The sequence below is a fragment of the Oxyura jamaicensis genome, chromosome 3 (assembly GCF_011077185.1).
Source record: "Oxyura jamaicensis isolate SHBP4307 breed ruddy duck chromosome 3, BPBGC_Ojam_1.0, whole genome shotgun sequence".
Lineage (NCBI taxonomy): Eukaryota > Metazoa > Chordata > Aves > Anseriformes > Anatidae > Oxyura > Oxyura jamaicensis.
Genome location: NC_048895.1, coordinates 37,561,256 through 37,575,902, shown reverse-complemented (window position 1 = coordinate 37,575,902; position 14,647 = coordinate 37,561,256).

The window sequence follows — 14,647 nt, the reverse complement described above, 5'->3', positions numbered from 1 at the left end:
TTTCCAAGCCTAAGAATTATTTTAGGGAAGATAGGAGATGTGGTGCAGCCTGATGCAGGGAGAGGATACAAAGATGTAACCCCAGCTAGTGACATCTAACTGGGGATAACAAGGGCAGTGAGTGTTCAGACTACATATATATGTGTGTGTGTGTATAGAGGGAAGAAGTAATGTGAGAAAAAAAATCAGTAGAATAATCCCGTTTTTAAAAAGAGTTGTTTGGCTCTTCACTATATCAGAACTTCCCTACCTCTCAGCTTGTGCAGATTCCTTTAGTTTGTGTTAGTAGAAACACAGTGCCCTTTCTCTGGCATTGCCTTTTCTTACATCTGTGAATTTTTGTCTTTTGGTACGACTTAAAGCTCAGTCCTGTCAGTCACACATCAGAAAGGGAGACATGGCAAGAGGCTGGCTGGGGAGTTGCCTCTAACATTTAGAAATTGTTTCTTGGTGTAATCTTGCCTGATGGATCCACCCTCCTTGCCTGCAGAAATTGGTACCTAGCCCCTTGTAATCAGTCATGATCTAATGTTTTTGCTAAAAACTGACCGTAAGAGGAAGGTAGGAAACAAGTTTTCTCTGATGAGTTCCCATGATTCTGTCCATTTGGTAAGAGAGCTGCAAACCAGAAGGCTGTACTTCTTACCAGCTCACAGCTTGGAGAGAGGAGAGGAGGTTTCATTAGCAACCCTCTATCTGCCTTTTTCACATTGAGTTGGGAACTTGCTAATCAGTTAGGAAATAGTTCAGTGACAGAGTATGTCACAGACACTGGGTAGATGTTAGACTTAATCTTGGTATTTTTTTATTTTTATTTTTTTTTGTCTGCACAACTGTTTGGTTAAATGCCTAGGGAAATGTTCCAATTTCAGTGGGTTCTGGACCAAGTCCTAGCACATCAAGCACTTGCTATTAATACACCCATATTTATTTATCTGTTGCAGATGCTGATCTGTGACATATAAATAGGATATTCTGCAAAGATTTATTTGAAAAGAGGTGGCTTGTTACAGCTTGTGATAAGTCCTGTCTGGGAGCAACACACAGCCCCAAAGGGGAAAATTGAAAGATGGGAAAAATTGGAACATAGGCCTCCTAGCTCATACATACATATATATACACACAAACAAAGAGGGGCTGAAAGCAGCAGCTTTTGAGGACATAGGAGTTTCATCTTAGGAAGAGTCCTCTTCGGGCCACTCCTCAATTCAGTGGTGAAGTTTCCTTGCCACACCATGATCCTGCTCCAGCTCTTGACCTGGCAATTTAACAGGAATATTTTGCTTCAACCCAGGTTCTTGAGGTAGGATACAGCTGGCTCCCAGTAATCTGTGAGTGGACGTGCAGTTAGCAGATTACCCATCTGACAGGTGCAGCTGACAGCCAAGGAGGTTTCATTAGCCAAAGTACCACATTGCTCTCTGTGAATGCTACCAGGCAAGCCCAGCTCTACAAACTGTACAGCCCAAGAAAGCACACCCTGATGCCCGTGAACAAAAAGCACTGGGGAGCACAGCAGAGACATGATCAGGGGCCTGCAAGGAATTAGCCAAAGTCTGCACAAGCTGTAAACTGTTTTTTGTAGTGTTTCATGAACTATGGCCTGCCAGAGTGCTGCAGAGCACAGTGCAGACACTGGAGTGAGTAAGCTCTGTTGGATGTCAGCTCTGCTGGAATATGCTGCCTTGCACAGCCCAGCTGTCTCAGCACATCCTTCTGTATCTGTGCTATCAGGATTTTTCCATTACCCTAGGCACGTGAGCTCCACACTCGGGTCAGGAGTTCGTCGCCCTTCTCGGGGAGCGGCAATTTGCAGTGGTGCCAGCAGGTGGCACAAGATACTTAACGCTCTGCCTCTGCCGGCTAGCATGGACTTCTTTCGCAAAATGTCTGGCTAGCTTCTGCTTAATATTGTCACCAAGTGTGTACTCCACAGAGGACAAAGCTATTCCATCTTTCCTATGTCACTGTAGTAATGCTTCTTTACAAATACACACACAAGAAAAAAAAAAAAAAAAAAAGAAAAGGTTTAATATGAATCAGGTGGTGTCTGGGTAATAGGAGATGCAAAGGAAATGGTATTGAAATGCCAGCTCTCATGGGAGCAGTAGAGTGACGGAGGAACTCTTGCTCGTGTCAGAGAGAGGTATTATCAATATCCAGGATCACATACACAAAAAGTGCACCTTTCTGGTAATTAAACAGGAAACAGTGACATATCAAAGAAGGGCTCTTAAATGTCTAAGTGTATTAATACAGCTGTGCATACAACCTAACAGTACCAAGCAAAGCGGAGGCTGTAGTTCTGTCTAGTGAAGCAGAATTAACTTAATCTCATTGCTTCTATACATCTTCTGCAGCTCAAAGGATTGATTACATTCAAATTTTGGGTGATTACATACAAATTTTGGATTGATTACTTTCAAATTATCTCCCCTTTTTAAGTGGTTCTTATTCCGGTTCTTCATTGATGCCTGTTCCTAACCAACTTTACCTGCTACAGGCATTCTAGGGAGCTAGATATTTCCCGGTCAGCAGCTCTGCACTAAAGATGATCAAATACCACTCATATTGGTAGATGGCCCCAAACCACTTGGTCACAGACATTGTTTCCCATTTTTTTGTGGTAAACTTTTGTAGTAAAGTGCAGCTTCTCACACTTGGGCACAATAGTGCAGCATGATGCAGCAGCATATGAGTGCATGGACTGAGCTAGGGACTGCTGCTGTAAGCTCCCCAGTAGCCTGTCACACAGCAGGGCTTTGCTCCATCTGCACCTCCATGATCTCCAATCTCATGAACAAAGCCATCCAAAGCTATCCAGAAGTCTCCAAGACAAAGAATAGCTGGAACACGAGGCAATTGGGAAAAGTGAGGGCAGGGCAGCTGTGGATGGACCAGTGCTTGCAATGGCGACAGTTCTGTGTGGCTGCCGTACACGTGACCCCTGGCTGTCATTATTAAACAGGTCTGGCTCTGTTGTTCTAAATCATTTCTCAATAAGCTACAGACAGCTACATTCACATACCTCTGCTTAAACTTTTAATATATCACTTGTAAATGAATTTAGAGGTATTTCAGCACAGAATCAGTTCTTGCCTGAGCATCTGGCTCCAATAAATGACAGACTACAGCATAACAGGAGAGACAAGCAGTTATTTTCAGCCTGTCGTATACAGTGCCACTGCTGACGTCAAGGTTATTCTGGCCTCGGGGGCACAGGGAGGTAAGGAATTTCAAAATGGAGCTACACAAATGAAGATAAAAGCCACATAAAGCTTTGCTATCACTTTCTGGCTTTGCTCCTCCTTACTTCCACCCAGCTGAAATGCAATGACTATGATTGCAGTGGAAAAAACACAGGAGCAAGAAGAAGGTAAGGTTATGCCCAAGCACAAAGAGTTTCAAGTCACCTCTGAACTTGTAGAGCTGCAGGGAAGGCAACAGGCAGTGGGGTAATGTTTTGCTGTAACATAATGCCATCTACTGGGACTTGCTATTAACAGATGAGGTAGTTAAAATGAATTTGGGATAAATGAGTCCACAGGGCTAGGAGACATGCTGCCTCACAGCCGCATTAGCACAGACTGAATACAATCACATTTTCAGCTAGCAGCAATGTTTGTATGGAATAGGAACAATTTTTAGAGATTTTTCACTCCTTACTGCCTAATACATTGTCATTGAGTATGACAGCGTACATCCTACACTATGTTCAGGCTGGCTATTACTGCTGTAAGCTTTTCCCTCTGGAGTAAAAAACTGAAGCTGTTTTGTCATGACAGGGCAAATGAAACTTGCACAGTGATCCTTCATCAAGTGCTGCAGGTTGCCTAACAACCTGCTTCCCCAAGGACTAACAGAGTCAAAAATAGAAAGAGACCCTATCACCTGCATTCAGGATTGTTTCTTGAATGCAAAGGCAGCTTGTCACACAGGAACATGAATGGGTATGTAGCTTTGCTGCTGCTGCTGCCACCCCAGAACAAGACAATGGACATATTGTGGTGATTCTTCTGTGCTCCTATGTGTGGAGAGTGGCATGTGCTCTTTGGGGTTGGCTGTCTACCTTATCAGAGCACTTGAGATGCTCAAGAAAAGCTATGAAGCACAAGAGCTAGCTCAAGTCATCTTCATGTTAGCTTGCATGCTGTAAAAGTAGGAATTAGTGTAAGATTTTGACTTAACTCATGAATCTCAGGGCTGTCTCATACAAATTAGTATACCTAGGAGAAAAGTGTAGCTCCATCCTTGTCTCATTGGTTAGAATTGGCATTTACCTAGTCATTTATAGTGAGTGCTGCCAACTCTCCTTATACTTGGCACCTGAGCAAATACAGTCAAAGAAAGGGATTACAATGTATTCTGCAAGTATGGCTACATTAAATTGTGTGAAATGCCAGGGAACTGCATGGCTCACAAAACCTTAGGTAAAGTCTGGGTCAGATGCTGGGTTCACCAGTACGTCCCTTGTAAGCCAAGGACACCCTGAACAGTGTATTTGTCATTCCTGTGTCATTTCTGCTGTGGAGAGAGTGGTGAAGATAACGGGTTTGCTGTGAAATCAATGTTCTGACTGGCAAGTAGGATTTCCCCAGGTATGATTTTGGGGGCATGTTTGTTTGTGATCTGGGTTTGCTGACTGAGTTGAGACCACTTACATGATCAGAAGAATGAGTTGGTTGTGCCAGTCCTGTCTGGGTTCAAATCCTATCATAACATGCGACTACCATGTAGTAGTATATGGACATATGCAGAGCTGGGAATTTCCTTGAGGTTTGTTTTTTGAGGTCCTGAGGAACCTCATAGAGGTTTGTTCACATAGGCTGTATTTGATGATAGCAAACAGGGAAGAAAAAAAACTTAAATGCACGTTTTATGGTATTTTTCTATTTTTTTATTATTACTATTTTTATTTATTTCTATTTTTTGTCTGTGGGGATGTATGGCATTAGGCAACCTGGATGTTCAGGTTTCTGGTATTTTTCTGAGTGCCCAATTGTTCCCAGTTGGCTGGCTGGTTTATGCCACTTGTGTTTCTGTTTCCTTTGAGGTTTGGTTTGTGCCCCATTCCTTGTATGTGCTACTTACACAGTGAGGTATAGGCTGCAGATCTCTCTGCAATGAGCACATCTGCATCTTGTTTGTTTGGAAAAATAAGCTTTAACTGTCTGACTGATCTCTTTCCTGCTTTTACATGAACATGTGTTGTCTGGCAACTTAAGTTTTGTTGCATGTATTGTGGTAGCAGGCACCTTTGAAAACATGCATTCTAGTCCTACTCCTGTCTTTTCACTACCTGCTGTGGTGAAGTATACAGATTTGCTGTGAAACTGTAATGGATATGCTGAAATAAGTGTTTTTTGACAATGGTCCTTGGGGATGGAATTGTCTTTCTTTGAACACCTCTATGGTAAGTTATTTTTCCTATTTTGGAATATTTATTCCTCTACATTAGTGTGTCCCTTGGGAATCAGAAGGAGAATAGTCGAATACGCCTTGTAGAAGTTTCAGACTTGCAATGGATGTGTTAATATTGTGAAGGTGATAGTTCTTTAAAAAGAAACTTGTGTTGACTGTGCTTCTTCCTTGTTCTGAAAGATCTTTGTACCCTGCAAATCCCATGGGAAGTAATATGCTTTAGTGTCTTGTCATGCTGAATGCTTCAGGTTGATTAGATTTGTTGTTTCAGGATGTCTAATAGGTAGCTTGATGATAACCTTACTGAGGTTGAAATGATCAAGAAAGAAAATACTCCCTTTGCAACTTGTTTGGACCATCTACATTTCTGTGACATGGTTACATTTTGCCTATAAGTGCTTTTAAATCCTTCCATCCTCACAAATGTTAAGAGACCTGCTGAAATTACTTCTGGAGATCTGATGTTGAACTTATCCAAAATACTGTTTAACCCTTAACAGTATTCAGTGTAAGATAACTGGAGGGAGGCGTGACTACACCTGGCTCATGAACAAAGACTTAACGTACTTAAGGGAATAAAACAGGTTTTTTTGTTTGTTTGTTTTTGGTTTTGGTTTTGTTTTGTTTTGTTTTGTTTTCCTCTGGAACATTTATACCCCAAGAACTCTGGTATCTGCTATACACCTTGTTCCTGCCTAGATAGAGATGTTTTGAGTATGCTAAAACACTGATAGAAGGGTTCACTCATTTGAAATGCTCCTATTTTTTTTTGGTCATAGTACATGATAAACCTATACTTACCTGAACCTTGCTCACTTCTGGTTTATGGCTGTGCAGAGATGAAGTGGTTTAATAGATGACATTTACGTGGCACATTTTCAGCTAACAGTCAGTGTTAATGTGTGACAGTGTGCGAGACTGCATTTATCAGTATTAATTTCCAAGCTCTAGTGAAGGTTTCTGAGTCCTAGCAAAGAACCTTGGAGATTTTTCCTTAAACAATGTTGGTTTAATCCTACTGTCAAGTATCATGAGTGGCCGTAAAAAGGTCCTAATATACAGGTGTCCTTCCTCTAAACTAGAGAACACCTTTTTCCAGTATTTTGGAACATAATTGTTTTCCTGAGGTCTTTAGCTCTCAGTTCATTTAGGCAGTACTGGGAAGCAGTGGGGTAAGAGCTGTGAAAGGACACAGATGGGAAAATGTTGGATTTGAGTGCAAACTACCTGTTGTCAGAAGTAATTCTAGAAGCTTAGAAATAAGTCATACCCCTGAGATTTCTTACTGTCCCTCAACTATTAAAATAGCAGGGTTTAAGCTGAACTGTTTAATATATGCCCTGAAACAGTACATGTATAGCCACTAGGGCACTGTTGAGGCTGAAGGCACAAAGGTTTTACAACCCATATAATTTTTTCATTGCAGAAACAGTTGACTGTAAGAATAAGATCCTCAAAGTGTCTGGCATACCCACTTCGAAAACACCTAGGAAGTCGTTTCTGATTTCTTGTGCCTCAAGCTTCCAGGTTTTGTTAGGGAGGCATAGTTTAGTCATTACTACACATCTCAAACTAGGTACTCCCCCTCCTTAGAAGTTTGACCTAAAATGGGTGCTCAGATTGCACCAAGCACACATGGCTTCATATAGAACACAGTTCTTGCTGCTTTTGTTAACGATGGGCTGGAAGGCTAATGCTACCTCCCTCCCTCCCTCAGTAATTAAGAGCTTGTTGTCCAGAGCACTAGCAATAGAGGAGACCTAGATTTAGTTCCTTTAAATCATTGCTTTTGAAGATTCAAATCAGAGTTCTTGACTTCCAGCTACAGCTGGATTTCCAAATTGATATATTACCATCAGGTTTGTGTTCATTCTTAACTGAGGTGGGAAAGGAGGCAACCCCAATTTCCCTGAGGCTTGACTTGACAAAAACAAACAAACAAACAAAAAACTTTTCAAAACCAATAAGGCACAATGAAAAATGCAAAGCACAATGAATGAAAAATGCAAAAAATGGTTGTCCTGCTGCAGCAGCAACTTCCTGTGGCCATGGGCAATTTGGGAAGGAATTATGGGCATTGCATTACACTGCACATGGTTTAGGGATTGCCATTCTAGAGATTCCAGCCATGGTGATTATATTGGGTTTGAGATGTCACATGGCATGCTACCTTACTTGTACTGGGCCTGGGATGGAAATTTTCTCAAATTCTGGAAATTTTGGGGGACCCTTAGTGTGATGCATTTGCCACCTTATTAGTTGCAGTTATACCTGTTTTTAGGAGACAGTATGGAAAAATACCAACTTTTGATTTTATGATGCTTTAGGTATGATATGCAGATTGCTCAGATAAAGGGCAGGTAGTCAGCTTTAACTGCAGTATCTGTTACTGTTGGCATTCATTTCTTGCTGTTAAACTGTTAAACAACAGCTGTCCTACTTTAATGAGCTTTAAAAAAGAGAGTACAACAGCTCATTATTTCTGTCTTCCCTAACAGGCATATTTTAGAGGCCCTCAGTTAGCAGCTCGTATGATTCATGCCAAGTGGAACTCATTTCCATGCCTATTAGGATCATTTGCTGAGTGTTACACATAGCCCAGGTTTGCTGTGATCCCCCTCCGAAACCTCATTTTTCTGTTGGCGGTGGCTTGCATCACAGCAGCACTGCGGCCATCTGTGGATCTCCCTGCATCTGTGTGAACAGGAGCGCTGCATAAAACCCAAAAGGTTAGATGAAAAGATCTATTGCCAAGTGAAACCTCCTAATTCTTTTGAACAGCTTTCTTCTTTTAAATGTGTTAAGTCCCTCTCAAAATTGCATAATGGTAGAAGTTCTTGTTTTGCCCTCTACAGGACATGCGTACATACATCCCAAACTGAAAGGCCATTTCAGTTGCTTGAGGAGGATGAAATATGTGTTTACTGGGTGTCTGAGATAATTTTGATCTAAAATAAAGAAATGGCACAATCTCAAGTTTAATTCTCCAAATATGCGAACAGATAGTTATTTTGAAGGCAGAACAAGGCATATACACAGAAGGAAAGTATTTGGGGCTTCTGGAGTTCCCTCTTAAGACAGCAAAGAGCACATTCAGCTCAGCGTGGGTTTTTGCATTGTACACACCTGCCATTGAGACTCCCGTCCCACAGCTGTACTCAGATGGCTGGGGTAATATGACAGGAAGGTTGCACCTAGTAGCCAGTATCAATGTGTAATGATTCCTCATTTTTGACAGCCGTTGTTCTCTGCTTTGAGGAATGCACTGTGCAGACTTTAATTTCACCTAGAAGTAAAGCACTCTGTGCATTTAAGTACAGCCATGACACTTGAGTCAACAGAGGAAGGAACAAGGAGATGATTAGTGTCATTAAAGGAGTTTACCAACTCAGGCTGAACTTTCTGCAGTTGCTTAATGAAACAAATACACTTCAGTTTCTATCAAATCTTTCAGATTGCCTCAGTCAAGGCTCTGAGGGATGTGAATAAACCCAGATTAACATGGTTACTGTTGTGGTAAAAGAAAGGGTAGTGAGTTCTGACCCTGCATATGTGAATTACAGGGACTTGCTTTTGATCATATGTAGGAGAAGCATATTCTAGATAACCTGTTAAGTATTCTTCCAGAGTTAATATGATTTTATTCCTAATAGCACTGGGGCTGAATACAGGCCACAGATGTTTAGTTGCAAATTATATACAATATTATCTTGGTCAACAAAGGATTTTTCCCTTCAGTGTTTTTCCTGTGCTTTGTTCACCTTTCACTGTGCTCCTCCAGAGCCTCCTGCTTGTTGCAACAGCCCTCACCAATATCAGCTTTTCATTACACTTTATTTCCCATGGATTAATCTGTTGCCCAGAGCTATAGCCTGAACATGTCTAGGGACTGAAAAGAGATCTAAAATTAAATCCCTGCAGAGAAGCCACCTTTGTTCTTTCCCAGAGAAATGAAATCCTTGCCAGAAACAAAGGAATCTGTCCTGTAGAGAAATTGTTGCTGCTGTCCCTTGTGAAGGGGACAGCAGAGGACCCAAATGCTGCTTCAGACTGCAAAGGGCTTGGCATGAAAGGCAACGTGGCTGTACCTTGCTTTGTGCTTCCTTGGTAAGCGCAAAAGGGGTGTTAGATCCAAATGACCATTTTCCTTAAGAAATCAAACAGAAAGCACTGCTGCCATTTCTGCAGCTTTGAAGGTCAAGTTTATTTTTCTGCTTTGTTTCCAATTGTAATTTGGAAACCAAGCTTTTTCATTGCACAGATGTATTACAGAGACAGGCGTACCTGGGCTGGCAGATTACACATACCACTCTATGCAGGGCAAATAACCACACTGTAAGATAAGCTATTCTTTTTCTACACCACATTTTTGCTAGAAAATCCATTTTTCAGTATCTTGACAGAGGAAGCAACAGCCAGAAAGTGAGATCAGCCCATATTTATTCTAGCTTTGGACACGAACATAAAAAAAAAAAAAAAAGCCAAAACAAAGCATCCCCCCGCTCCCCCTCCCAGAGCTCTATAGCTCTGACTGAACAGTTCCAGAATGCGACAGGGACACAGCCAGACGCGCTGGCCGCCATTTCAGAGCCCGCCTGCTGGGCAATGCTAGGGCAGGCCGCACAAAATGGCGGCTGGCCGCCCTGCCGGCCGCGAGGGGAGGCCGAGCCGCTCCCGCCCCATAGTGGCGCGGCTGCAGAAGCTTCGAGAGCGCCGTGAGGGCCGACGGGAGGGCCTTGGCCAGGCGGTGGGTGCCGCCGCTGCCTTGGGGAGGGGCTGCTGAGCCAGGCAGGGACAGGTTGCTGGTGGCAGTTCCTTGTCCTAGCTGCGTGGTAGAGGTGGCTGACGCCTGAGGGGGAGCTTCCGGCTGTCTGCCGGCAGGTAAAGGTGAGGCGGTGGGCTTGGGGCTTTTTTTGCTTGGGGCGCGGATGATTTGTGCTCATTTTGTACAGGTGTTGGTAATGAGGCAAAACCTTAGGAGAGAGATGTTTGTTTCCTAAAGCAGTGGGTTTTATATTCTTAGTGTCCTTGCTGTAATATATGTGATATAGTGGGAGATCATTCATTGCAGAAAAAGATTTTCAGGGATGTTATTTCTATTGGCCTTATACGTGCTAGAAACGAAGACTGCTTTAACTAAAAAATACTGGATCCCTTAAATTAGGGCCTGCAGGCTCCTGATGTGGTCCCATAAGAGAATTGACTTCCAGTGTTACTGTTTTTGCTTTCTCCATTTTGTCAATGCAGTGGTTTTGCAGACATTGAACCAACTTCATGCTTCCATTTTAGAAGCAAAAAACTGGATCAGTCTTGGTTGTCGAGCCAGTAACTGTTGTCTGCCAAACAACAATCCGAGGTCTCTGTTGCCAAGCTTCAATGTGGTGCTCGTGATTATTTTGCTGTATTTATGGTGGTTACAGACTCAGTAGAGCAGCAGCGTTGAAACCCATGTGAGTCTCCAGGGGTAAGTACCTGTGCTGCTCTCTTCAGAGGCAGTACTAGGATTCAGTGGTCATGATCTGGTCAGTAGCTAAATGAATATCTTGGTCTTAGTTTATTAGTATGGCAAGTGATTTTGTATTCTTTTGTCATAGACTTAGAGCTACATCACCTGTCCTTTTGCCCTTGTGGTTGATACAGAAGAATTAGAATGTATTGCCGATGTCCAGAAAGCAGTACAACTATGTATGAAATTAGAACAAAACAATTACCCTGCCCTTAGCCATGTTTCTACAAAGTATTTAGCAATTTAATTTAGCAATTTAAGTTACGTAGGACAATCAAGTGTCTCTGTGAGTATAAAGTGAGCAAGCAATTGTGGATGTGAGGTAAATTTCCTGCAAAGGTAGCAATGTGGTTGCTTTTTTAATAGCAGAAGTCACCTTCCTGGAAGCTCATGTTGTGGTAGGAATTGGGTTGCCATGCAGTGGAGATGCTGCCACGTGGTGGGAAATGGAAAATCTAATTTTTCTCAGTTGGCTATGTTGTTTTACTTTTGTAGTCAAGTGTTGTGCTACATCTGATTCCGGATTGCATCTCTGCTGCCCTTGTTGATAGTTGTACATTAGAAAATAGGGGAGAACCTTAGGTAAGATGTACGAGGGTAGGCTCCAATGCAAATTAAAAGTTGCCATGTTTTGCACAATGTTTAGAGAATTTGTTGAGAAACTGAAACCGAGATATTGGTCTTTGGTTTACAGGGACACGATTCTATTATGTCAGATGATCATTTTGTGAGATTGGCTTCTCCTCTAGATTTTTTTGGTGAGTTGGAATCAAGTGAGATGCGCAAGCCATTTCATGGAAGCAGGAAAAGCCTGGACTGATGGCACATGGACTACTTTTCATACTTTTTTTTTTTTTTTTTTTTCTGTAGTGTGTATGTATGTAGTCAAATAAGCCTGGTAGTCCTCCATAATATGGGAAATGTGTTCAGAAAATGTCTTGAGTCAGAACAGGTCTTCATTACCATATTGCTACTACTACTTCTCTTGGGAGCTGCCTGGTGTGAAAATTTTTCAGGAGGATTTATGAAGATTGTTTCTCTTTGTTACTGTACTTAGCCCTGAGGGGTTTCAAATTGTCAGGTTTCTTTTAGTCAAGTTCCCCATCGTTTTCCACTGTTATTCCAAGGAAGAAGACAGTCTGAAGGGGGGAAAAAAAAGGGAATTAGAAGTGTGTTAGCTGGCTTTGTGGATTTTACACTGGAGTTCTGGTGAGGAGGGAGGTAGTCATTCTCTGCCTTGGAGCAAAAAAAAAAACAACCTGATAACGTGTCAAGGTGGCTTAAGTCTAGGCAAACAGCTGGCAGGAAACTGGAATGTATTGTCATTGTAAGAGCAGGAGAGATGGAAATGTGATGAACCCCTTCATCTAGTTTCAGGCTAAAGCAAACTATCTAAGAATATTATTGTGCCACATGGAAGTATCTAAACACTTTAAGATATAGACTGCTCTATTTGTACTGGACATGAAATCTTGGTAATTTTTTCTTAGGCAGTACTGGTACAACAAAGATGCCATTTTTTTTTTCTCTCACCATGCCATTTTACAAGTCCTTCTTCATAATGTACAATCATTTATTTATTTATTTTTTCTTTAGATGTTTTTGAGAGAGCTGAAACAAGCTTGCACTCTGCATCCGATTAATTACAGCCAGATCTCTGAGTGGTACCATGAGATTTAATCATTTTTGTTTGGGTTCCAATCTTAAGTTATTTACGACCTACTGTAGCTGAGAATTGGCACAGATATATAAATTAAAGACGATGCACTATGAATTTGCTCAGACTTCTGTCATCAAGTACTCCTGTGATTGTAAACTAACCTGCAAATTCCTGATGTGTGTGCTGGTGTGCCTTTCAGCCCTGATAGTACTGATATTTGGCAATCTCTCAAGTGTTACACGACAGAGCAAACATTTCCTTATCTAGCTGAATGGTGTACGCTCTCAGCAGGGTTTGGAGTTACTGTGCGCATTGTCTGGATCACTTGGGGAACTGAGACTTGTTTTGATTCACTGGTGCTCAAAGATCTTTGATTTGACATCATCTGAGTCAAAAATTGTTAAAATGTTTATTTTTGCTAGTAAATTGATATCCACAAGATCATGCTGCCTACTTCCGGGTTCAATATGTATAAAGTTAGGAAGCATGTAACCAGTTTTGAAGAAAAATGGTCAATGGAGAAGATGGTTCTCGAACTTACTGAGGCGCACCTGGGGGACAAAGCAGTCATTGGTCCCAGCCAGCATGGGTTTGTGAAGGGTAGGTCCTGCCTAACTAACCTGATTTCCTTTTATGATAAGATCACCCATATGGTGGACCAGGGGAAACCAGCTGATGTGATTTATTTGGACTTCATCAAGGCTTTTGACACGGTTTCCCATAGGATCCTACTGGACAAAATGTCCACCATACAGCTAAATAAAAACATCATACAATGGGTGAGCAATTGGCTAACGGGCAGGACCCAAAGGGTTATGGTAAATGGGGCTGCGTCAGGCTGGCGGGCGGTCACCAGTGGGGTCCCTCAAGGCTCCATTTTAGGGCCGGTACTTTTCAATATTTTTATAAACGATCTGGATGTAGGAATAGAAGGTATTTTGAGCAAGTTTGCTGATGACACCAAACTTGGAGGAGTTGTGGACTCGAATGAGGGTGGAAAGGCCTTACAGAGGGATCTGGATAGGTTGGAGAGCTGGGCGATCACCAACTGCATGAAGTTCAATAAGAGCAAGTGCCGGGTCCTGCACCTGGTACAGGGAAACCCTGGCTGCACGTAGAGACTGGGCGATGAGACGCTGGAGAGCAGCCTAGAAGAGAGGGATCTGGGGGTCGTGGTAGACAGCAAGTTGAATATGAGCCAGCAGTGTGCCCTGGCAGCCAGGAGGGCCAACCGTGTCCTGGGGTGCATCAAGCACAGCATCGCTAGTAGGTCAAGGGAGGTGATTGTCCCACTCTACTCTGCGCTGGTGCGGCCTCACCTCGAGTACTGTGTGCAGTTCTGGGCACCACAGTATAAAAAGGACATGAAACTGTTGGAGAGTGTCCAGAGGAGGGCTACGAAGATGGTGATAGGCCTGGAGGGGAAGACGTACGAAGAACGGCTGAGGTCACTGGGCCTGTTCAGCCTGGAGAAGAGGAGGCGGTAGAGGAGACCTCATCACAGTCTACAACTTCCTCGTAAGGGGGTGTCGAGAGGCAGGAGACCTTTTCTCCATTAACACCAGTGACAGGACCCGCGGGAACGGGGTTAAGCTGAGGCAGGGGAAATTTAGGCTTGACATCAGGAGGGGGTTCTTCACCGAGAGGGTGGTTGCACACTGGAACAGGCTCCCCAGGGAAGTTGTCACTGCACCGAGCCTGTCTGAATTTAAGAAGAGATTGGACTGTGCACTTAGTCACATGGTCTGAACTTTTGGGTAGACCTGTGCGGTGTCAAGAGTTGGACTTGATGATCCTTAAGGGTCCCTTCCAACTCAGGATATTCTATGATTCTATGATAATAACCAAAACAAAAAGAGGGATACTAAGCTTACAAGGAGAATGTCACTTGTTTCAAACCATATTCTCAGGCACCCTGACCTAGGTTTGGCCTCTGGAGCAGGACACTACTGACTTGCACCTGTCCTCAGGCTTCTGCTTCAGTGGAAATGCATTTAATGGAGCTGTAACTACTTCATGCTGCAAACCAATCTTCTGTCCATCAATGGCAGATGGTATCT